Source organism: Anastrepha obliqua, chromosome 6, assembly GCF_027943255.1.
Source record: "Anastrepha obliqua isolate idAnaObli1 chromosome 6, idAnaObli1_1.0, whole genome shotgun sequence".
NCBI lineage: Eukaryota > Metazoa > Arthropoda > Insecta > Diptera > Tephritidae > Anastrepha > Anastrepha obliqua.
In genome coordinates, this window is record NC_072897.1 from 962,732 (window position 1) to 973,068 (window position 10,337).

Sequence of the window (10,337 nt, forward strand, 5' to 3'; positions counted from 1 at the left end):
GTTTAGGTTATGTTAGAACGACTAGCACACACTGCTGGCGACATCTATTGACAAACTTAGTTGAGCACCTAATATTTGGAAGTTATGCGACTTTTGAGACAGAATGTGCGTAAGAAACGGCCCAATTTGTGAAAAAAAAACTCATAGACCAACCGTCTCACAAGGTTCATATGAACAATTTTTTAACCATAAACTCGACAAATATTATAACACCGAACAACCACCGTATTCACCGGATTTAGTTCCCGGTGACTTTTTCCATGTAAATTACCACACCGCGGATGCCGCTTTGAGTCGATAGAGGCCATTAAGGAGAATTCGCTGAAGGAGCTGAAGAAGATCTGGACTAGTCCTTGGTATATGTTCGAATGGAGCTTATTTTGAAGGCGACAAAATAAGTTTTGATGATTAAATAATTATTTTGCGTTTTATTGAACAGTCCCCGATACTTTTCTGACAGAATGTATACATATGAAATTAAATAAAAGATTTTGAACTTTTGAAGAGAATATACAATGAAAATGAAGATATAAGTGTTGTTTTTATTGACAGAACGCAAGTGGTGGCTGCTTCATATAAACGACTGTTGAGATACGCTGTGCACACATCCATCTGATGTATATACATTTTCAGCTCTACCGCTAACGCTAATAGTAATCGTACCGTTTCGAAACGACACACCGAAGAAAAAGTGTCTTCAAAATGTACGCCAAACTTCTGCGAACAGCCTTTCGCCACCAAACGCGTCTTATAACGATCAATGTTGCGTGTTTGTCTCTTTTGATGCTATATACCAATTTTCAGCCGATTACCGATTGCCCCTTAGGCACATCTACAAATGACCAAGTCTGATTTGAAGTGAGAGCCTGGTGCTCCCTGTCCATCGCCTTTTTCCATGTAGCCGCTTGCGTACCAGCCATTTCTGCTTCATATGTTTCTGGTACTTCTATTTCACTCGTGTCTATAGCATTCAATACGTTAAATTACTTCTTGGGACGACCTGGCATACCTGTCCGAACCAGCATTGGCCTTCCTGGTCCACGCTTCACCTGCTCTTCATCAGCACTTAGAAATTCGTCATTTTCGCTGCTGATTTCTCTCACACCATCATCGCTGTCATTCGCGTCACTCTCACAGCTGCTGTCTTTTTCATTAACTACTTCTCTTGTGTCACCAGATTTGTTGTTGTTGTTATCGGCTTCTATCTAAACTTGCCGCTTGCACTCAAAATCAAACATTATTCCGTTACTACCAGATCCTTCAACGCAACTTGCCTCATCGAACAACACATCCCGCTTTTCGACTAATTGCCGCAACTCTGCATCATATAGCCTATATGCCTTTGACACCAGAGAATATCCAACCATTACATACTTCTTGCCTTTTTGTTGGAATTTCTTTTGATGCGTTTTGTCCAACGCCACCGCCACAGAACCAAATACTTTTAAGTGCTGCACTGATGGTTTCTTGCCATACCACGCCTCATAAGGCGTTTCATTGCTGAGCGCTCTGGTCGACGCACGATTGCGCAAATACGCTGCCGTCTCTACCGCTTCTGCCCACAACGAATCGGGCATACCCGAATGCACCAGCAAACTTCTGGACATTTCAACCAACGTGCGGTTGGTCCTTTCTGCTACCCCGTTTTGCTGCGGAGTGTAGGGAACTGACAATTGACGTATAATGCCTCGACTCTCGAAAAAATCACATGTCCTACATACTGGCTTTTCCGAGAAACTTATTTTTTTCATCCCATGAACTAAAGATTTGTGTGCAAGTTCGTTCAAGCTGGTATAATTCAAGTGTCCATACCTATTATGCCATATGATTGCTTGCTTTTGCATGGCACCAAAACAACTGTTGCGCTTATCTTCAAACATGAGCAAGTTGTTGCTTTGCTTGAGTCGTAAAATATCATCACCGTTCTTTTTCACCGTTGTATATTTTTTGTTGAAGCTTACTGCGCAACTCATTTCGACGGCACGCCCGACAGAAATAAAATTTCCTCTCATACAAGGAACGTACAAAACATCGTTCAACGTCAAAGCACACAACCCCGTAGATATATTCACGCTGCCTTTGCCTTCTGCATGAATGATATTTTCACCAGCCAATGCAATCACCTCGGTATGCTTCTCGAAGGTAGAGAATAAATTCCGATCGCAACACATATGCGCGGTTGCGCCGCTGTCCAAGCACCATTTTCCTCCGTCGAACGTGTCGAAGTCTGTTGCACCAAAGCAGTGAACGAACATTGTTGTTGACGCTTCTTCGCAGAATCTTCTTTCGTTGAATTCGTGAATTTGTTTGATTTCGGACAATTGCTTTTTATGTAGCCCTTCTGCCCACAACGATAGCATGTAACATTTTTGAAATTAACGTTTTTCTTTTCTCTGTAGCTACCCTGCGTCGACTTCGCTGCAAATGCTTCCTGTATGTTAATTTCATTTGATGCATGCTCATGCACGTTACTACGACGCTCACCTTCTTCTAGAACTTTCAATTTCAACACGTTAACCGCTGGAAGATTGTCCCTAGTCTCCATCGCTATCACGAAACTCTGGAATTCTTTTGGAAGACTAGACAATAATATGATGACAACTAACTCTTGATTTAGCTCTAAGCCCACCTCAGCTAATTTGTCCATGATTGTGGTAAACACATTTAAGTACGTCGCAACGTTTTCGCCCTCTGTCATTCTTAGGCTCAACAACTTTTTGTAAAGCGAAACTTTTCTTACCGGACCACTTGGTTGATAAACCTCCTTCAGTTTTTTCCACGCTTCCGTCGATGTTTTGCAATGCCGCAAGTAATTCAGCCTTCTCATCGCGGGCAATCTACTGTGCCACTTCGCCTTCATCTGCTATATCCTCTCTCTTGCATTCCCCAGACGTATATTTCCATAATTCCGAATGCACCAACACGATACGCATCTGAACGCTCCAAGAATCATAATTCTTTTCGTCCAGCTTCTCGATTTGGTACATGGAACTCATGCCGAAATAAATCTTCAACTTCACTTTAAATTGAACACGCGCGATCTGGTCCCATAACCTGTTGTTTTTATCGACAGAACGCAAGTGGTGGTTACATCCGAAACAAGTTTAAAATTCATGTGCTTTCTTATTAATACTTATGTTCGACAATTCGAACTTGAACATATGCATTGCTAGGGTTGCTTTTATAAAGTAGCATTTCAACAATAAGTACATATTTTCTGGCATCCCCCTTTTGGACAGTGAGAGCATATCACTACTGATCTATAGAACAGAAGTGCCGAGCGAATATCGCTACAGTAATCCTTGCAGGATAGATATAAAACAAAAAACATATAAGAAAATAAATGAGAATTAAAAGGAATCTTAATTGATAAAGAAAAAGAAAAATAATAATTTAAAGCAAGCGAAAATATATATATCTTTCTTGTATATTCATCCACGTTTTTGACAGTGAGGGCATATCACTAACCCAAAAACAGGAGTGTCGAAGGAATATCATCACATTGATCTCTACAAGTTAAATATAAAAATTAAAATATTATATGTAGTGGGTGGTGAAATTTCAAGGGCCGATGTTGAATGTGAACCATACCTAAACGTCAACGACACCGTTGGACTTCTTTCTTTGGAGTATTTGAAAGAAAAGGTGTACATCGATAAGCCAGCAACAATTCAAGAGCTAAAGGATAATTCGGCACATTAACGGCATAGAACTTCAATTATGCCTCAGCGTCATCGAAAATTTGGACCATCAGATGGAGGTGTGCCGCCGAGTCCGCGGCGGCCATTTGGCTGATATTTTATTCCATACGTAATTGAGCCATACCAATATTATCATAATAAAGAGAAATGACGATAATTTCTTAAAAAAATTGTATTTTATTCAAAATCAGCACCGGCCCTTGAAACTTAACCACACTTTATATAAATATTATACAAATATATTTTATATATACACGTATATTAAAAAAACTATATGAATATTATTTATAAATACCAATAATTATAACAAATATACCATGTATATGCAATATACACATAAAATATAGGGTATATACACTTAAAATTATATTTTGTTATTAATATATAGTATACGGTTTCCCATTTAAAATTAATACACTTATACAAAGATAGAATGGTTTCACTTTTCCATCGTTGATTGAAAAGGAAAACATTTTCAAATCCGACCATACCCAAGCTCACTAGGAAAATTGTTCTAAAGCAGGAGCATAAATTCATTCCCAGAATCTAACGAATTTGAAGATATCTTGCTATCAGACTAACTGAACAAAATGACAAACCCTAACGAAGAATAACCTACTTTTTTAGGAATATTCCTTTGTTTGTTGTTTCTCTTTCGAATCCCTTCGAATTCCGGGTGCAATAAAGGATATACCTGCATATGATGGAAATCCTCGGCTACTGCACGAATTTATTAATAATATGGAAAAAATTCTACACCACATTAGAAATTGCGACGCAACTCCACAGGGACAAATATTACTAAGTGCGGTTCGAAATAAAATTGTCGGAAAGGCCAACGAAGTAATATACTAAAAATGAACGGGACATCCCTAAGTTGGGATGAAATAGAGCAAAACCTCACTCTTCACTAATCAGACAAAAGATCTGAAACTTCTCGTATTAGAGAACTTCATAGCATCCCCCAGAAATTCAATAATATTGAACAATTCTATAGTGAGATAATAGAGTTGATGCCGTTCCACAAATGGAGGGACCTACAGTTTCAAGCCGATTCCGAATGGCGATATTTTTATGAGGAGCTTTCTCATGGCTTAAATACACTCGTAGGCTTGCCATTGCCTACCGAGGGGCGACTATTAGAAAATTGTTTGTATTAATTTTGAGCGAACACCTAGGCTCAATAATAAGAGCATTGAAACCATAATCTCCTGCAGAAGCATTCTTCTTATGCATAAAAGAACAAAACATATTCTATATGAAATCAGATCCAAACAGATTTCAACGTAGCAACCAAAGGCTAACAATTACTTTGGGAATAACACCAATTTCAGTAGATACGACAAAATAATTATCAAAATAACTCCATAAATCCAAATCAATACAATGGCCAAAATCCATTCCGACCTCGCAATAATTACAACCAATAGTAAACCAGAGCCTATGGGCACAAGTTCCATGCACATAAAAACCCAAACCCCTACCCAAAGATCCTTTAAAACAGACCAAACGCTCTCTATTGCATCAAGGAAGCCCGAATTCTAAAAAAAAAAATACCAGTCTAACGGTTAGACGCGATAGAAGTGAAACCTTCCGTAAAACAAACTGAGAGAGAATAAGACGAAAGCAGCATTAGGAGCGGGATAATTATAGGTTCATTATAATATTGCTATAAAGTTCATATTTTATTTTCTTCATTTTATTATTATTCATCCTCAATGTTTTCAATTTCCATTTTCGTCTACTTGTATTCATATAAAAATTTATGTCTCTTCCCACCAAAGCTAAATGTATTAGTATATTTCTTCTTGTATTTATTCAAGGCCGAAATCCCGGCGGTACTGCAATACCGGGCAGAGGTGGAGAAAGCCCCTAAAACACTCCGCCCATTTCCAAAAATCAGTTTAACATTTGTTGTCCTCCGATGGAGGATCTATCAGCTGTTAATAAACTTTTTGAGAATTACACGCTCACAAAAATTAATGTACGAAATATTTATACCGATTTACTTAAACTGACTTTCAGTATCTAAACCAAAAATAGAAAAGCCAAAAAACTGTTTTCAATAAATAATCAGAAATGTCCTACAATGCAAATTTCAAAAAATAAAATTTTTTTTCTTGTGATTCGAACCAAGGATTTTGGATCGGAAGCTCACATTGCTAGTCGCTCGGCTACCGCGCCATGCTGTCGGCGCTGGCCTAAAAGTTATTTAGTTCATCGCTACGTTTATATCAACATATAATATAATGCTTCGTAGCCAAGATGGTCGCTTTTTCGTTTCACTTTTTCTCAAATCACTCCCAACGATTCTAAAGAAGTTTTCACTTCAAAAAACGAACTATTCAACTTCCAACATTCCAATTATTTAGGCCCGTTACCACCAATCAGTGGCTATAAATAAAATTTTCGATACCCAGCCTCGAACCACCATTAACAAGCACGGTTCAGAACTAGGTTACATCAATATTTCTTCTCCTTTTGGCAGACCCCTGAAATTTTTAATCGATACCTAGTGTATCAGCATCATTCATAAGTCCAAAATACGTAAACCCTTCACACCCTACTAATTGTAAACCAATTCTTAATAAATATAAATTTGACAAAGAAGTGACCTTTCCAAACTTTATCGAATTTAAACAACCGGGAAAACAAAAATTTTTAGTATTTGATTTTCACAATTATTTCGATGTACTAATTGGTATCGATATCCTGACTCAGTTAGAAGCCAAAGTAGACTTGCAAAAACAACATATCAAAAGGAAAAACGCAGTAATTCCCCCAAAATTCAAGCCGAATCTTTCTTCTAGCAAACATGTCATTCCGCGCAACTAAGCCATAAAAATCCCTGTTGACATCCAAAATGGAAATATTTTCATAAATATGACTTGCATCAACGAAACGCTTTATATACCAGAAGGAGTATACTACGCAGAAAACTTGATATTATCTATACTATAAAGGTGAATATATGTACGTTGTCCGCGCATCATTACGAAACGACAACACCAAATGACGTAAAAATTTTTATACATTCATATTTTCACCGAATGAAGGTTATAGGCATGTTTTTATGATGGAACTCCCTTTCTACAGCCCCCAGGCAGCGCCTCCACTCTCATTCGTCACTAATAATCGAATATTTGCTTAAATTTAATCTAATCTTAGTTTTTCCTATTTCCTACTATTTATAGCACACTCTAGACATCATAATCCGCATAAGCTATTCAACTATAACCCAAATGCAAAGTTCAAAAACCGTTTGAGATAGAAAATTAATAAAAATAATTTTGCTTGATATTTTTCTGATCGGTTGTTTTGATTTTATTCAACGAGGCATAGCAACGGATGCCGGGTATTGTAATATTATGGTTATTAAGAAAAAATTATTTTCTATGAAATTATTATTTGTAATTCTTTTATATACATATCCTAAATCCCTCAAAACTACTCCTACGCGAGCGGAGCTGCGGGTTAAAGCTAGTAAATTAATAATTACTTACCTTATTCACCCTAAATCTTGTCGCTACTCTCATATACACAAAACTGAATTGCAACTCCAAATTGCAGACAGGCTGAGACAAGAAATTATCCGCCAAACTAGTAGCCGATTACAGGAAGTTAAATGCAAAAACTATTTCAGAGTGATATCCTTTCCCAAACATTAACGAGATTTAAGATAAATTAGGAAAATGCTTGTAGTTCACTATTCTTGATTTAATAAGTGACTTCCACCAAATTGAAATGGACGAAAAAGATATCCCCAAAACTACATTCTCAGTAGAAGGGGGTCTTTATGAATACGTACGAATGCCTTTCGGCTTAAAAAATGCACCTCCAATTTTCCAACGAGTAATGAACAATGTCCTAGGCGAACATATAGGCAAAATATGTCTAGTGTACCTTGATGACATAATCGTATACTCCACTTCCTTTCAAGAACACATTCGTAGTCTACAAACAGTGTTCGATAAATTGCAATTTTAAAATTAAGCCAGATAAATCGAAGTTTCTTCACAAACAAACCACTTTTCCACTTGAATTGCCATTTGAATTCAAGCGTTTGCAACTGCCCATTCGTTTAGCATTTACAATAACTATCAATAAATCACAAGGGCTAACTTTAGAAATATGCGGGATGAATTTAGAAGAACCAGTATTCACCCATGGTCAACTATACGTTGGCTGTTCACGTGATGGGAAGCCAACAACATTATATATTTACTCAAAAACAAATAGAAAAACAAAAAATATTGTTTATGCCAAAACGCTTGAATAAAGAATAAAGAAATAAATAATATGAAAACCATATATTTTCTGTTCTAAACCATATGTATTCTATTTTAGTGTGCCCAGCGAAGCGGACCGGGTTTGCTAGTGTAAATATATTTTAACTAACAACCCCTTAATGCAGTATCCTGACTTTACAAAACAACAGACGCTGGTAATTTCGCACTAGACGCAGTTCTATCTCAAGGCCACACAGGTTGCGACAAACCAATCTGTTATGCTAGTCGCACACTCAATGAATCAAAATGCAACTATTCGAGAATAGAGAAGGAACTATTAACCATAGTATGGGCTACTAAATATTTCCTTCCCCACCTTTGTAAATAATTTAAAGTTGCATATATTCCCGTTGCGGTTTCGAGCATTTTTTTTGTTGTGTACTTAGTGCAGTAAATAGGACCTGTAAAATAGTGCAATGAACTTATTAACCGGTGGCGAGATTTTGTAAAACAGTTGTTCCTGCCAGTTAGATACGGTGCATTTATTTTTACTGTATAACATTGTCGTCGAGTATAACGAACCTCCTTTTTTTATACGTGTCGCACAGCGTTATAGTTAACCAATTTGTTCACCATGCCCTTCAGCCCGGCTACTGGTACCCCAGCAAGAGAAGATATGTGTGATGTTGGTCCAACCAATGGGCCGACTATGGGTCCGCCTATGGGCCGAGTGACATTTCTGAAGATGAGATCGAAAGCTATACTTAATCGCCTTGGAAGTATAGCCACCGACTTGGATCCTGACAATCTGCACAGTAAGGATGAATATGCTTTCAACGCAATACTGGAATTATTGGTGGAGCTGAAATCCAGTTTTTCGGTCACCCACTCAAGTTTGGAGGAACTGGACTTCGAGCCGATTACCAGTGACCTACCTGCCAAATTCGATACCACGCTAGTCAATCTCAGAGCCACTCTGCAACGAGAGATCGGGAAGCGCAGTACTTCACAACATTGCTCAACTTTTCGGATGAACACCGCGGACACACAGTCTATAATTGTAAACGCAAATCGTTCGCGTGTGCCACTACTAACGTTTCCCAAATTTAGTGGGGCTTACACGGAGTGGACAAATTTTTACGCAATGTTCACATCCGTAATCGACAAAGACAGTGAACTGACACAAGTAGACAAGCTTCAACATTTGCGGTCTTGCCTTAGTGGTGCTGCCCTGGACACCGTGGGATCACTCGAGATAAACGACACTAACTACAAAATTGCATTAGAACTTTTACAAAAACGATTTGATAATAAACGTCTTATCTTTCAGGCACCCATCAGGGGAATATTTGAGGTGGACAAGGTGGATTCGTCCGTACACACGTTGCGGGGATTGATAGACAAGGCAATCGCGCACATGCGCGCTCTACCATCTATCGGCTCAAAAGAACAAATATCCGATAGCATCCTCATTCAGTTGATAGTGCAAAGGTTAGACAAGGTGACTCAAGCTAAATGGGAGGAGAATTCGACAAGCAACGACCTACCCTCTTGGAACCAACTAGCTGGATTTTTAGAAAAACGCTGTCGTACACTCGAAAACGTCGAATATGCATTGCAGACACAAGCTAGCATTCCAGTAAAAGTCATCAAAAGCGTGAGTACAAATCCAAGAAAATCGTTTGTTGCTTCGAATACCTCAGTAGGTAGTTGCGTATTTTACGAATCCCCCGAACATCTAATTTACCGTTGTCAACGCTACGTCAATTTGTCGCCAAATCTACGCCAGAAAGAAGCTAAAAGGCTCAACCTATGACTTAACTGTTTGAAGAAAGGTCATCAGATTCGTGACTGCAAATCGGGACCCTGTCGCAGCTGTCAAGCGAAGCATCATACACTGTTACATTTTGATCGGTTATCCATTTCACCAACTACTCAGTGCCAAGCACCTTGCACTACTTCTGTATCGAATGCTAGGACTGCATCATTATCTGTCACGTCCCATGCTCATACTCCTTCTCCTGATGTTGTGCTCCTCGCCACTGCAATTGTTCTAATTAAAAATCGTGCTGGAACCTTCGTACCTTGCCGCGCCCTCCTAGATTCGGGCTCGCAGCTTCACTTCGCTAACCAGCTACAACTTACTAGAACGAAATTATTGGTCGCTGTCTCCGGCATTGGAGATGCAAACTTTTCGACTGATGGGTGCTCCATTGATATAGTTCTGAAGTCGCGGGCTTCAGACTTTTGTACAAATGTCACTGCTGTTGTGGTGAAAACAATTACCGATAGTCAACCAGTCGGTTCAATAAACATCGCTAATTGGAACATACCCTCAAACATTCAACTAGCTGATCCTGGTTTTAACGTGCCCCAGCGTATTGATCTGCTCATCGGAGCAGGACTT